The 15,227-nt window shown below is 46.8% G+C and overlaps 1 long non-coding RNA gene across 1 annotated transcript in view; it reads left to right on the forward strand.

The window, feature by feature from the left end:
• Positions 1-10,784: 10,784 nt before the first annotated feature.
• Positions 10,785-15,227, forward strand: part of LOC133211722 (uncharacterized) — a 12,387-nt gene continuing 7,944 nt past the window's right edge. The window contains exon 1 of the long non-coding RNA XR_009725268.1: positions 10,785-11,348. This is a non-coding gene — a long non-coding RNA (uncharacterized LOC133211722). The remainder of the gene's footprint in view (positions 11,349-15,227) is intronic.

Here is a 15,227-nt window from a genome sequence, read left to right on the forward strand (position 1 = left end):
CTTTTCTACCTCACTATACAGCACAGACCTTGTGTTTGTTTGATTTTGACTTCATGACCCACTGGACCCACTCCCTGCACCCGTTTCAAGTGGCACCAGCCTCCTGTTCCCGTTTCAGAATAAGATGCTGGTCTATGTGTGAGCTGAAGTAGCTTGGCTTTGTTCATGCTTTTAATCCTTCAGATCAAAAAGCTTTCGTTTCCTTGTTCTCCTGCAGTTGTCCCAGTCACTGCAGCTTCCAAAGGTGGGTATTTGTGCTGGGCCATGTACAAACACCTACAGAAGTGAGCCTGAATAACAGAGTTTATTTTGTGTGTCTTAGTACATCACCTACCAAACACTTGTGTTCATAAACCAGCACTTAGGTTAGCAGCGCTTGCCCACTTGTCAAGGAGAAACAAAACCATGCAGCTTATCTGACTAATCACAACTGGACAGCAGGGCTGAAATCTAAAATATTCATGATTTAGCCCAGAGTCAACATTTCTCAAAAATATATTAGCTGCAGGAATATTAGCCCTGGGAGTCACAGGGAAACCGGGAACCTCACCACGGTGTTGCTGCAAAACATTGCTATTCCTTAAGAGAAATATCCTATAGCCACGGTTTACAGGCTTTAATGTTCTGCCCATTACCACAACCAAGCATCACCCTTGGAGCACACATGCAAATAGCAGGGGAGAACTAAGACAATAAAACTGGAGGCAGCCTTTGGAAGGGCAAATAAATAATTTGATTGCAATATGAAAGTGTTTTCCGGTTGATGGGCATTTCCTTTTCATCGGACATAAACCAGGCTAAATGGCTCAGTGGGTCCTGCACACCTAAAAATGGGCCCAGCTAGCTTGTACTCTTGGTAACACTGGGTATCATGGAGGTACATAAAAACATGGTTTATTGTTAAATTAAGTGTCCTGTTCTTGAAAACAACCCTTAAATTTAACATTCCAAGGCTGCTGCTGTTTATTTGCGCTCTCGGAGCACTCTCAGTGCTGTCCACTCAACTCCTTGAGAAATACATTGTAATAAAAATAAATGGACAGTTTGGGTTCCTCTAAAATTAAAACAGGATATACAGCAGCCTTGCACTTCTTCCTCGCACCGAGGTAGCCTGTGATAAAGTCACATTGTGTCAGAGATGGCAAATTATGCCTGCTAATTACTTACCGGAATTTCAGATTTGTCCTTACCATAATTAAAAAGGTGTCACTTTATTAGAATAGGGCTGGAATGATGGGGCTTGGAGCAGTGGAGGAGATTTCTGGTTAGAGATAATTACCAGTGATGTATTCCTTTCCCTCACTGCCATTTTTGCTGCATTCCCCCCATTACTGCGTAATGGATGGTGTGCATGTCTGCCTGTGGAGCCGGCTGCCTGGCACGGGAATGCCCCTCCAAGGGTGGCTTCCATCGATAGACCTAGGACCTTGATGGCATGGGGGACCTGGCTTGAAGCCTTGTTTGCTGAGCACATTGCTACTGATTTTAATGATGCAGCACTTGGAATTAAGAACGATGGAGAGCGATTGTGCCTTCTCTGCCCATAGGGTCATTCTGCAATTTCCCCTGTGTTACTGCCGCTGCTGAGATCCCATATGCTGCTCCCTACCCAAGGGACAGGACCCTGCACCCCACAGACCTCAGCTCAATCAGCTAGACCCCCAAACTGCCTTGTGTCTTGTTGGAGGGGTTCCACACACCCTGCAGCACCCATCTATTTGCAGCACTGTGAGCAAGGGTCCAGCTGAAAGCCAGCATTAAGACAGACACATTATTTATATGCATTGTAATATCTTTCTGTTGGCAGAAGAGACTTGAACCTGTCGAGGGCAAACTCAAGTCTCTCCCAGGGCCTGGCAAAAGAAAATAGCAGCATTTAACTGCAATGAAAGTCACAGCGTAAACAGGGACGCAGAGAGAATAATTGCATGGCTGGAAAGCTGGGCTCCATGTTATCATTACACATTGAATTCTTGGTCTGTAAGTACAGGGATGGCGTTAACCCCAGCAGAAGATGAAGGTTATAAAAGAGGCATTACTTGGAAAGGTCAGCAGGCTATTCAAACATGGTGCAGATGCAATACGAAGATTCAATACCGAGAGCTATTTGCAGTAGCTTGGAAAGGCAAGAAGAGTGGAAAGGCAGACACTTGCTCATTTGCTACAGGGACTGAGTGGCTCCTTGTGCAGCAAACTTACTGGGTGGGACCAGTTTGCACCTTAGTGCTGATAAGCAGAGCCTTTTGTCACAGTGGATGCTCTGCAGGGCGGCTGTGCAGTCAGAGCCACAGTAAACTCTTGCAGCCATGCCTGGAAACAAACAGGCAAAGCGAAAAGGAGAGACAGCCATTCTGTCTTGATAGCACCAGGGTTTGGCTGCAGACTGTCATTGATCCGATCTCTAATTCAACATATTTGGGCATTTTTTTTCTTTCAGGAGAGACATCTCTAGGTTAAGTGCTGTACTGCAGCCCATAGACTCCATGTCTGGGGTATCCACAACACAACAGCTCTTATGGTTGATGGAGAGATCCATCAGACTCTACATTTTGATAAAGGATTGTTTGGTTAGCTCATGAGGCAGTGTCGTTATTGCCAAAGGGTTTTGCTCCCCAAGCCTCTGCTGAATATTGTATTACTTTGCCATGCTCAGAAACTAAAATTACAACAATTTAATTTTGAATATGGTGCCATTATTACCATTTGTATTTGCCATTTCATAAGACTTTTCATTTCAACTGCTTTCCTTTCCTGTCAAGAGGAAAAACCTTCAATCTATCGGCTTTTACCAGAGAGAGAACTGTGCCGGAATGTAATGCAGTATTGTATATTTCTTCTCTAATGCTCTTTTGAACAAAATCATCTATTTCATCAACAGTATATCAGCGGTGACCAAAGACCATTAAATAATGCATCTCACTCAGGAGCAGTGGAGCAGGGAAAGGGCTCTGACCTGTTTTAAACCTTATTACTTTCTTGCATTATGCCCCTCACTGCAATCTTTTTGTTTAAGTGATTTCAGCTGAGGCGTTGCTTCCTGCCTTAAAATACAAGGCAGACATGTTATTTCTGAAGTGGTTGGTAGACTCAGCCCCAGCATTTCCCATTCTACACCAAAAACAGCCTCTGTGTATTAATCTTTGTTAACCTCGTCAAACACACACACTCGTGTGTGCATGTCAGGAGTCTGGTGTAAATAACATCCCTCTTTGTTTGTATTTCAAGTGCAGAGACTTTCTGTTTTATTTGAACTTGGGGCTTCACTTCCTCGCAGGCGTTAGGTGCTTGCAGTTAACAACCAGAAGGTTGGTAAAGCATGCAAGGAAATTAATCTGGAGTGGAATAGCCCAGAAAAGGAAGATACAGCCATAACCATCACAGGAGGGCAGGACTGGTGTTGCAGACTGAGGCTTAAGGAACATGGCAGTATTGAAGGGTTACTTCCATTTCTCTACAACCCCTGTTCTGTCCATGATGGGAGGAATGTCGCAGCACAAGGACCATGGGGAAGCTGGAGATGACCAACATGAGCAGTGCCCTGATGCCAGGCACCCGTCTGCTTTCCAGAGAGGCATGGGGCTGGTGAAGGCAGCTCTCACACAGAGAGACCACCAGCCTGCTCTGTCTGCTTCTCCAGCCAGTGCTGTCCTCCTGTCACTAATGCTCCTGATGGAGAAGGTCCTTCCTCTCGCAGTGGGGTGACAACGCAGCCCTGCTGTGCGCATCCCAGCAGGCTCCTCCTGTGCTGGGATGTGGTCCCTGCCTAAGGACAGGAGGTGGCATGGGAATGGCGGTGTTGGGAGAGGGTGGCTTGGAGGAGTGCAAGGGTGCGCTTTGCTCGGGTACTGCAGGGGACAATGTATGGCTCTGGTAGCAGGGCTTGGCTCCAGTGTAGTGCTGGCAGCCAGGGTGCAGGTTTGCTCTCCACTAGCCCTTTGAAGCACAATCCCCCTCCAGCCTGCGAGTAGAAAGCCTCAGAGACTTACAATTACATTTTCTCACTAGTCTAATGAGGTGAGAGACAGACAGAGGAGAGAGTTCCCTGGGCTAATTTTCCAGCCAGCAACCACTGCATTGCTCCTGTACTGTGAGAGGCAGAGGGAGAAATGACTCTTCCAGATTAGAGGCTTTTGCTGAAGGCATTTTGGAGCATATTCCTCCAGGACACTACAGTGAGAACATGAAGATGACAAACCATTTTACTACATTCAGCTGCAATGAAGTAACCCAACAAAAGGGCTATGTGGTGCTGGGGGTGCACTGACTGGGAGAGAGCAGGGAGCGGAGCTTGGCCTGAATCATTGTGCACTGTGCTTTCCTCAAGCAGGCAGAAGGCAGGTCAGCACCTGAATGGGGGGGAATTGGCTGTAAGAGGGAAGGAGCAGTGCATTTGTCTCTCCAGCTAACAAACAATTTGGTATCATGAAAATATTAACAATGGAATAATCAGTGCTTGGGGGAGCAGCACTGATGTCCAGAAGGCAGGGCCTGGGAAAAGAGTGCTCTCCTTCCTCCCAGGCACACTGGGTCCTTCAGACCAGAGAAAACCTGAAGAATCCCTTCTTGTACCCTCAGAGAACATCAGAGGGAAGACTCATTTCTTGGTTCATGCACTCCATGGTCTTTCCACTGAATTCAGGTAAAGTTCAACATCTGATTCTTTGGGGGTTCTCTGATCGCTCTGGTTGAGGCCAGTGGTGTTGTGTGACCCTCTCACATTCCTTGTTTCAGTAGACCAGACACATTTCTAGGATGCTGGAATGGACCTGAGAAACCTGAGCTTTTAAACCTGGCTCTAAGTCAGGAGGAAGAGTAAACGAAATCCCTCTTCCGTCATGACCATGTACAGTGTGCTAGCACTCACAAGTGTTTGCATGAATGTGGGATGTTTAATCAAACCAGATCCTAAACAAGATTGAAACTTCCCCATTTGACATATCCAGCCAGTCTGATTTGTCCCTAGCCATCCTCTGAGGAGTTTAGAGCTTGTCACTGGTCCTGGAATTAGTTTTAGCCCATGATTAGGTCTTGGTTAAAAGGGTATGTATGGAGGCACCCTGGCCTCTCTTTCCTTTTTACTATCTGCACACTACTGCTCTGCTCATGCAAACTAGTGAGAGATCTGTCAAATATCAAATAAGAATTTTGTTGCTGAAGCTCTTGGAAAATTGACAGGTAGCATGCAAGCAAACATTAAATCAATAACAGCAAATTTCCCCTGGGAAACTTGTAGTGTTTTCTCATCAAAATCTTTAAATCCTTAAAGAAACCATAAAAGGTTTACACACCTCGCATTGGTTGATCTGGTTACCTCTGCATTGCTCAGCGCAGGCTGATCACCGAGCAGCGAGTGTAATACCCAGTGCTGATCACCCAGCAGTAAGTGTAATACCCAGTGCCCCACGCTCTGATGTATTGTAGCTTTGTTAGTCACTGTGGCTCCTTGGTAAATTCATTTGGAGTCCTCCGGGGTTTTAAATCTCTCATTTGGCCAACAACGAGGTCTGAAAAGATTGCAGTTCATTTCGACCCACAGTGGATGGAAGGCTCATTTACTGGCTGCAGGCAACTCAATCAGGCTGGCCGCTGATGAGTGAGTGACTTGTTCAGACCGCTAGTCAATATGTGTCTGCTGTGATAGAATGTCAGCATCTGCTGGCTGCTCCTGTCTCCCACCGCTCTGGCTTTTTTCATTTGGTCTGATCAATGTTATTAAAAACACCTAGGAGTTCCTTAACTGCTCTGCCACTTGAGGCTTTGCTTTCTTTCTGTTTTTTCAAACACAACTTTGTATTATCTGCAAACACGCGCAGGTGATGTACGTGGATTGATTTTTTACATGAGTGTGCAGTGTGTGTAAGTATGCTCAGGCATGTGACTTTTATGTAGGAGATGGCTTTCAAATTACATCACCCTGCTTTGGTTTTTTCTTGGTGTATGTTGCCCTGAAGTAGCTCAGGCTCGGAGCCTTTGGCAAACATCAAGTAATTATTATCTGTGAATAAATCTTCGAATGTAAGCATGCAAGAAACAGTACACCTTCCCTAAAACTGCAGCCAGAATTCCCAAGTGGCATCAGTAACACCCCATGGGCATCCACCCATTAAAAATCAGACCATTACTCCAAATAGAGGGAAGATAAGCTTAGGTAAATAAGTACGGGGTTAAAATCCCTTTACGTGACCGGTCTGGAGCATAAACACCATTTGCATTGCCCTTTGGCCAGCCCACCCACTCTCTGCCCAGCAATCCATTTCCTGGGGGACTAATGACACACCACGGCAGAGGCAGGTCAGCCACCAATTACGTCAAAAACCCAAGCAGAAAGCAGATGCACCACTAAATGTTTTAATCTGTCTGCGAAATACGCAGGTGGAGGAAGCAGAACGCTGTGTCCTCCGGGCAGACCCTGGCTTTTGCATAGCCTAGAAGTGAGGATGAAGATGAATGTGAAGGCTTTGAATGATACCAACCCCTGCTGCCCCATCCACGTTTGCATCTCAGTGGATGTTCCTCCTTCATCCTCCACAGGCTCAAGATCATCTCAGATCTTGACCGCTGCTACACAAGCCAGCTTGCTTGGAGGAGGGTGTGCAATGGGAATTCTGGTGCTCAGGAACACGGGAAACACAAGAGCTGACCTTCACTTCCACTGTCTGAGGCTATGGATACAGCTCTGCAGCAGCCAGCCTGGCCTGCATCGCACAAAGGAAAGGCAAGGTGATCTCCTGTGACCTGAGGACATGCTTCAGAATCCCCCCATGCTTTCCTCCCTACCCCCTTCCTCTGCAATATGGCATCCAAAATAGATACCAAGAAATGACCTGCCAGGAAAAAAATGGAAGCCTATAATTATGTTATTGAAAACCTGTTCTATACTGTATTATTTAAGGTTATTTTATTATGATGTTGAGATGAGTTTCTTAAAGAAGAAACTCTGGTTTTATGGCACTCCTCACGGAGAGAAGCCTTGGGTGATTTGATAGCCTATTTGAACAAGAGGGATGCTTTACGAGCCCCTATAAAAACTGATGACCCCACTCACATTTGTATTTAATGAAATAAGGAGGAGCTTTCGTTATGTTTTCAATAACCTTCACTGCTATTTCAAACCTCCCTCAAATAGAAGCCCGAATCTGCATGTTTCTGTGATGAGCCCCTGTTGTCCTTAAGGAGGGCCCTGGGGGTTCAGAGGGGCTGGAGAGCCCTCCTGGTATCCCTGCAGTTCCCTGCAATGCCATGACCAAGGCCGTGTCCTGGAGATAGTGGTGATGGGATGGATGGGAAGTGCTGTCCCATTGGAGGAAGGTGGCTGGGAGAGGGGATCCGTTCCTCATGTGCTTCAGCCTCCCCAGGCACCAGCACACATTTTCTTTCTAAGTAACTTCCCACACACCAAATCAGGCTTTTTCATTACCCAATTTTAGTCTGTCATAAAACATTAAATCTCTCTGAAAAGTTCCAGTGCCTGGATCCTTCCCGTTAGATTAAATAATTGCCACCGCTGGAAGGTTCACAGGCTGCGTGCCTGCAGCCACTGCCCATCTCCAGCTCTCCTGGTGTGGGATGAGCCCAGAGCCTGGCTCCTGGGACTAGCTGGTGTCTGTGGCCAGGTGGGACCAGTGGGTCCTGGACACTGGGAAGGTCTTTGGGGTATTTCTTCCCACCCCTCAGAAGGGAGGAAGGGAGGCACAACCCAGCCTGAGGATCTACGTATTTAGGTGGAAATAAGCATTTTCCTGACTCTGTGCCCGAGGTGACCCAGAGGTCCCCACACTGCATCCGCTGGCTGCATAAGGGAACGCAGCTCCATGCGCACAGCAGAGCAGCTACTTGTCTTACGGTCTTCTAAAAAGTAAGGCCTAATTAACTTTAATCAATGGGGCTTTCTGTGTTGAGTTGTCCAGATTTTGACTGCTCCCTGGAGCCAATACACAGCAAGGTTAATTTAAGATGAATGAAGAAAGAGAGAAAAAAAACCTGTGATGGGAAGGTTTGGGACAGGCGCTGCGATGGGGCATCACTGCTTGGTCACGGAGGCAGCAGATGTCCTGTGGCTGTGGAGCTGCTTCCCCTCCTGGAGCGCAGAGGTGAGGAGGGGGAACCTGGCAGGGTTTATTAAAACACATCCAAGCCCTCAGACTTACATTTGCATTCACAGTTTGATGTAGATGCCACATAAGCAGATGCCTCTGAATAAGCTAGAACAGGGTTATAACATCCTCGTGGTGGAGTGATTCAGTGTAATGCCTCAGCAAGCTGTTCTTTAATGGGCTGGAAGTCTTATTTTTACGATCATTGGAATGTAAAGGGTCAGAATCTTAATCTTCTAATACTGTGTTTTTAACAACATTTACACTTTAACATATTGAAAAATCTCATCTCTTTCTGCCAACCAGCATGACAACACAATTCAAATGGATCAGTGCAGCAGTATATTAAGGTATTTTAGACATAAATCAACCCAGCTGGAATACTTTTTTCACTTCCAGTACTTCTGGAAACCTCAGTTTCTAACTTTTATGTTTCTTATTTGAGCCTTTGGAGTTCAGTGGAGTCTCCCACCTGAATAATTCAGCAGCATCAAAGAGAGAACAGAAGAGGAGGTTATGGTCCGGCATCCAGCCCAGACACAATGCTTTATGGCCCATCTCAACAGGGAAACCAGTACCCAAGGAAAACAGAAAGTAGTCTGCAGTATGGAGAGAATAAAAGCATGCATTAGCCTACAAAACCGAGTGACAAGCAGTCGGAACACATCAGGAAAAGAAGACGTTTCTGTTTCCATGAAATCTTTGGGACTGAAGGGAGAATAATATATATATAAAAATAATATTCAGCTTTTTATTTAATTATTTATATTAATGTAATTATTTTATTTAATTAAAAACTCCTTGACCAGTTTTACTATTCTCTGGACTAGGCTTCCCTCTGGTTCCACGTGAGAAGGGAGCTGGGCATATGGGCTGAACCACAATGATTTGATTCATGGGCTGAAATCATCATTGAACAACTGTCACAACATGGCATTAAATTAAGAACTAAAGTGATGGGCTATGGTGAGCCTGTTCATTAGTATTAATAGAGCTTAATTAGGCACAAGCATGGTGTTGCAGGGAAATGTGAAGGTGGCTGCAGTTTCCAAGGTGGGAAAAAGGAGGTGTTATTCATTAAAGGTGAAAGAAGTCCATAAGCCTCATGCCTATCTCTGAAACCTAGCACAGTTAAAGCTCATGGCCCTGCTGGCCCAGAAGCATGAGGGAGTTAAAGACTGGATTGAGTTAAGGAGCCAGAAAAGAAGACTGGGAAGTCCAGACTAAAACCGGGCAATGAAATCTGGGGAAAGTCCTGCCCTTCATACAGTGGACTCTCATAGGGAGAGCTGTTCAACATTACAATGGAGGAGATGACATTTCATATCAGATCTCCCACTCCTAAGGGAGTCAGGAATGGAGTTCTTGAGATACATACATGGGAGAGAGACAAAGGGAGAGGAACAATAAACGCTTGTTGCCATGTGGCACTGGACCAGCAATGCAGGCAGCTCTGCCAGCACTGTGGATGCATTTGACGCTTTTGTAATGGTTTCAGTTGTTTCCTTATCTCCAGTACCTCCCTCTTGCACCAGTTCTCTCCCATTCGTGCTGCTCTTTGCTTTATGGTTTTTAGGTCATTGTGCATCTCTCCCCATTTGGCAGCATTAAATTTTATTTACCATATGTCCCTTCTGCTACAAAGATGATAAACTCCCTTGGATTTTTGTTGTTGCTGTTGCTAGCTCGTTCGACGCTCACCTCTATTTAGTGTCCTCGGCAAGTGGAGCTGATTTGTTGTTGGGTTTCATTCTAGCAGAGGTCCAAGCTGGGACAACTGCCAGGCTGCACTGCAAACCTGCACTTGACTACTGCTTTGCTCTTCAAGCCCTTTGCCAGATACCATCCCCACAGGAGGTCTGTAACACCTCTATCGTTGGAGAGAGCATCATATGGACCTCTGGCAAGAGGACCAAGAGAACTGCCAAGAAAACCCTTTGTACATGGTTCCTTTCCATTTTTTTGTTCATATTCTGTTGAAAATATCTCCCCTTGTTGATTATACCAATCAATGCCATTATACTTGGGGTTTATGTGCTTTTCAAACAGCTCATGGCTGCAGGAAAGCAGAAACACAACCCAGGAGCAATACCCAGGGCCAGATGGACTTTGCCCTGACTGAGGTGTGGTCCCCTGCCAAGGGAGGCATCTCTCGGCTGCAGGGAGGCTGACAGGAGCTGGGAGGAAGAGAAATGCATATTTGATGCCATGAAAGAACTTATGGCAGCCAAAGCCACAAGGTCAGAGAGCTCCGGCATGATGCCTTCTGTCCCTACGTCCAGAGATACATCTGCATTTTAGGCTCTATTTTCAGTTGGTGAAAGCAGTCTCACCCACTTTTTACCAAAGCTCATACTTCCCTCCTATTATGCTTGAATTAAAATGCAGCAGACCATTTTAGCACTCATGAATGAGTGAAATGCAAAATGCTGGTACACTGGGGTTTGCTGTTGCATGCAAATATTCCTGGAAACAATGGCTTAAAATTGTTTCCACCTTCAACCACATCAGGAGGTGATTTCGAGGTCCTCTGTGGAATACTAATACTTCTAGAAGTCTTAATTTTCAGCCACTGAAGAGGCAGAGTTTGAGATGCAGCTAGCTTCCCTTTAACAAAATAATGATCTCTCATTTTCATAGCATCTCTCAATTCAAAGTGTCTCAAACTGAGGCCCTCATCTTCCTGAGAGCACCACACAGCCAGAGCTCAGAGCCTCAGCCAAGGCATGCTGAAATCAGAAGGGCTCTGCATGGAACAGTGAGCCCATTTGCATGATTGTCTTGCAGGATGCGGGCTGAACTACCATATCCCAGGTGCCTCACATTGACTTTTTCTCCCCAAGAATGGCCTATTTTGTGAACTGAAATGCTGTTGCTGCTGGATTAGGACACTAGGAATTGAAGCACAGAGCTGCCACTGCACAATCCCCCCCTTTGCAACCCTATAGCACCTAAGGTGTTTGTGCAACACCCTCTGCAGCTACCTGGCTTGACTCTGACAGGCTCTGGTGAAGCTCTGCTGTGCACCAGGCAGAGATGCCAAGGACCAACAGGATGGTTTGGGCTATGGGCCCATCTCCACCAGCGTGGGATAGGGCAAGGACCTTGATAGGGTTGTACATGGCCCTGGTGCAGCCAGAGAGGTCCATCACCATCAGCCCATGCAGCCTCCTGTTGCCCCAGCCACATGTGAGCCCCACGAGCCCCAGCCACGGATCTATGGAGAACCAGACTTGGAGAGAGCTCAAATTAAAGGTAAGTAATTTCCTTTTTTCCTACCTTGAAATTCCTATTGATTTCCTACCTAAATAGAAATTCCCATTGATTTCACGTCTGTTCATATTAGTATGTTATGTTGTCACCTTTTGTTTGCAGTATTATGTTGTTTTACATGTTGGTGTGTTTGGGAGCATGTTTGGTGGAGCCGTGTCCCTGCGACGTGCCCATCCACGGGGTATCCAGGCAGGGAAAAGAGGTGCTTCATGCACTTGATGCATGGGGGAGCAGAGGGGAACCAGCAGCCCCAGGATGGGCTGAACCACCCCCCATTTCAGATGCTGGCACCCTGTGCAGTTTAACACCCAGCTTTCCTGCGGGCAGAGGCCCTGGACTCTCCTGTGACCGCATGTCACAGCCAAGCCAGCGCTAGCACTGCGGAGCTCAGCCGGGACTGCTCACACCACTGCTCCTCTGGCTCCACAGGGGTTATTTTTCTAACGTTTCCTTGTGAAAGCTGCTTTCTGTTTAGAAATGCTGTAGCTAACAGCCTGTTGTGGTCCTCACATCTCCGCTGGTCAGACAAGTATCTTCCCCCTGTCCCCGGCGTCCTCTATTTCTCACACCTCACTGAGCAGGCACCACCACGCCGAGACCTCTGACCGAGTTGTCAAGGTGACGGGTGCTGTTATCCTAAAGTAGTTATTTCACATACATGGTATTTTGTCCCTTGCTTTTATTGAAATACAGAGCAGAGACCAATTATCTGCCTAATGGTTTGCACAGCTTCCTTCTTTTTTTAAATGGGAGTTAATGACAAACTGTTTGGGCAGGATGCTTTTGCATGGGGAGCTCTGGGGTGTCCCTAATTTCCAGGTGTCCAGAGACACAGGGCAGCTCCTCTTGCATGCTCAGCCGAGCTCTCCTTTTATGAGCATTATCATCAATTTTCTCCTTCTTGCTCAATCCCTGCAAAATTAATGCGTTTTCCTCAATGCTGGAATCCTGAAGACCTCTGTGCTGCTGGTGCTGAGGTTTTAGGGGTGCCAGCAGCATGCAGGGCTCCCTGGGGTTTAGCATAGGAAGGCAGGGTTGTGTCGGTGCGTGGGTGATGCTGGCATGGGCTGGAGACTTTGCATTGTCCCCTGGCTGGCATGGTGCTGATCCCGGGGTGCACGGCTGCCTGACGCTGCTGGTTTGCACAGCAGTAGGTATGGGTCGCCCCATGCCTCCCTCCTGGGAAGAGGCACATTAAAATGCTGATACTATGCCCTCCTTCAGCCAAATAATGAGGAAAAGGCACTTCTCTGCTGCAGCGCGGCTCCTTGCTAGGGTGCGCCGGGGGAACAGTCGAAGCGGCAGCTCTCATGTAGAAGCACAGTTAGTGGCTGGTTTGTAAAAGAAGCCAGGATCCAAGGATTGACTTCTCTTCCCATCCCGTCGGCTCCCTTCTGCTGAGCACAGGCTCCCGTGTTGTACCCAGTGGACCTCTTCCCACCCAGACCAATGTCTTATCCACCACCTCCTGCTCTGTGAGTACCTGGAGCTCCGCAGCTTGAGCGTGTGTGAGCAGAGGAAGGGGCTGTCGAGCCAGCTCCTTTCCTCTCCAGCATTATTATTGATGGGATGCGTCTCGGTGGATTAGTAACGGATGTGGAATAACCCAGAGGGTTTCTTTTGCCTTCAAGCCTGCATTACCCCGTCAAGAAGAGAGGTTTCACTGGCACCTGATAAGTCACATAAAACAGATAAATACTTGGGAGATACTGTATTTGAACACAATCGGTCTTGGCAGTGACTTGATCTCCGTGAAAAAGCCTGGCATGGACATGCAGGTTTTCTTTTTTTGCAGGGCAAATGCAAGTTGTGCTGGAACAGATATGGATTTGAATTATGTAAGGCAGGAAATTGTGTGTCGCCATATCATATTCTGAGAGGAACGTGCAATTTCACTATTGCAGACCCGTGAAAGAAGGGACATTAATTCAGGTGCTGCTGAGGCACTTTGCTGTGTAATACTGTACTTCATCCCTTCCTGCATCCAGGCTGCAGGGCTTGTCCTCGGAGCCTGATGTTGTTCTGGTGGCAATGTAACAAAAAGTCTCAAAAAAGAAGGATCCATGCGGCTATTGGGATCCTGTTTGCATCCTGGGGTGTATTTTGTAGTCTGTAGGACATATCACACAGTATTCCATGCGAGGGAGAGCAGCCAGGAGCAGGAGCAATAGCAGTGCCTGAAGAGCCTGTGTTGGACATGAAGGGGGATTTCCACATGGCATGAACCCAGTGGGGTTCAGGCTTCTGAGGTGGGGAAGAAGACCTGCAGCTTCACCTCCTCATAAGGATGGTTTGGCTTGGGAAGAGGATGGAATTATTTTTCCATTCAAAAGCAGGGATCAGACAGCGGAGACACACTTCTGCATGCAAGCTTGTAGAGGCTAGGTAACCCCACCACTTGGCAGAGAAGCCCATAAGTGAGTCCACACCACATGCCCTATCTGAATGCTGTGGCATCAGCATTTTAATGCTTTTCCATGCTGGGACATTACAGCAAAATCCACCTGCAGATTGTTTATCTTGTTTTGTTGTGAATAAAGATGCGGCCTTTAACTTCCCGTGAATGTAGTGGTTTGGTTAATGTCTGGATAACAGAGGGAGGGGATGGGGGCATGGCAGTGTTAATGGGAGAACAGCTCATTTATAGTTCCAGCATGCTTTATGACATCAAAAGAGCATTGAGAGAATGCTTGGGATAATGTTAATTAGGGCTCAGAAATAAATGCTTTGCTTCCTCATTAATTGTTATCACTTTGTTGTGCTCATTAGAAAGTGATTCCTAGCAAAGAGATGCTAAAGGTTGCACAGTGTGGAATGCAGTATGCTACTTTCGTGGAGGAGGACAGGCAGCCCCAGTCCAAATCTGGTCCTCAGAGCAATGTGGTAGGGGATGATCGCCATTAAGGATGCTGTAGGGAGAGGTATTGAGATGTAGGATGCTCAGAAGGGTACCATCAATGCTGTGGTGCTGGGGTGATGCTTCCCCTGCACTCCCGGCTCTGCCCCTTGCTGGGAATCAGCATTGCTGCAGCAGAGCCAGGAGCAGCTCTGCAAAGCCATTTAGGAAGAGCAAAAGGTGCTTTGGGCAGGTTCTTTCCACACCACCTTCTCCTGCCCCAGTTAAGCAGCATTGCAGGGAACAGCTCTCTTTCCTGTAAAGTTTTCTTGTCTTAGCCATTTCTGTAGATTATGTAAAAATACACTTTGGAAAATGGAATAATAAAACTGTGGTGTAAATCCTTTTAAAAAGAGATCAAAGACCAAAATGCTAATAAGGCTGGGATGGGAATAAAATCCAGGCGCTTTTGGTAAAGAAGAATAAAAATAAAGGAGGCCCACAAAGAGAATAACAAATCAAAAACAAGTTTAAAAAGAGCAACGAAGAAAAGAGATTCAAAACAACCAAAGGAGAAAACCCTTAAAGAGAAGGCTTTCATGTGGCCTAGATCCCGTTTTTGGAGCACACACACTGCTTCAGAGTGACCCAGGGCTGGATCCCCCATTCCACAGCCCTGCTTGGACACTCAGCATTCCCCAGTGAGATGGTACCCAGTACCACAGGTTGCTGTAAGGGTCAAAAGTTTCCTGGTTTTAAGCATCTTGATGGAACCTGCTGTCATCAAAACCACCTCAGTGAGGGCTCTTGCACCAGTGATCTTAGTAGTTTCTGTGCCTTTCCCTGGCTTTTCCCAAGTTACTCTGCAGATCAGGAGCACGAGGAACGGTACCAAGAGAACAAATGCACACGGAGCTGAGGTGATATGCTGCTCTCAAATCCATAAATCACTTCCTTGGGGATACACTGGGGAGTTTATGCAACCTGGCATTATGAACTCTCCTTTAAAGCGCACTGATTCTTCC

Source organism: Neopsephotus bourkii, unplaced genomic scaffold, assembly GCF_033783945.1.
Source record: "Neopsephotus bourkii isolate Nb327-2 ecotype Australia unplaced genomic scaffold, CSIRO-AGI_Nbou_v1 NB_659, whole genome shotgun sequence".
In the NCBI taxonomy this organism is placed as follows: Eukaryota; Metazoa; Chordata; class Aves; order Psittaciformes; family Psittacidae; genus Neopsephotus; species Neopsephotus bourkii.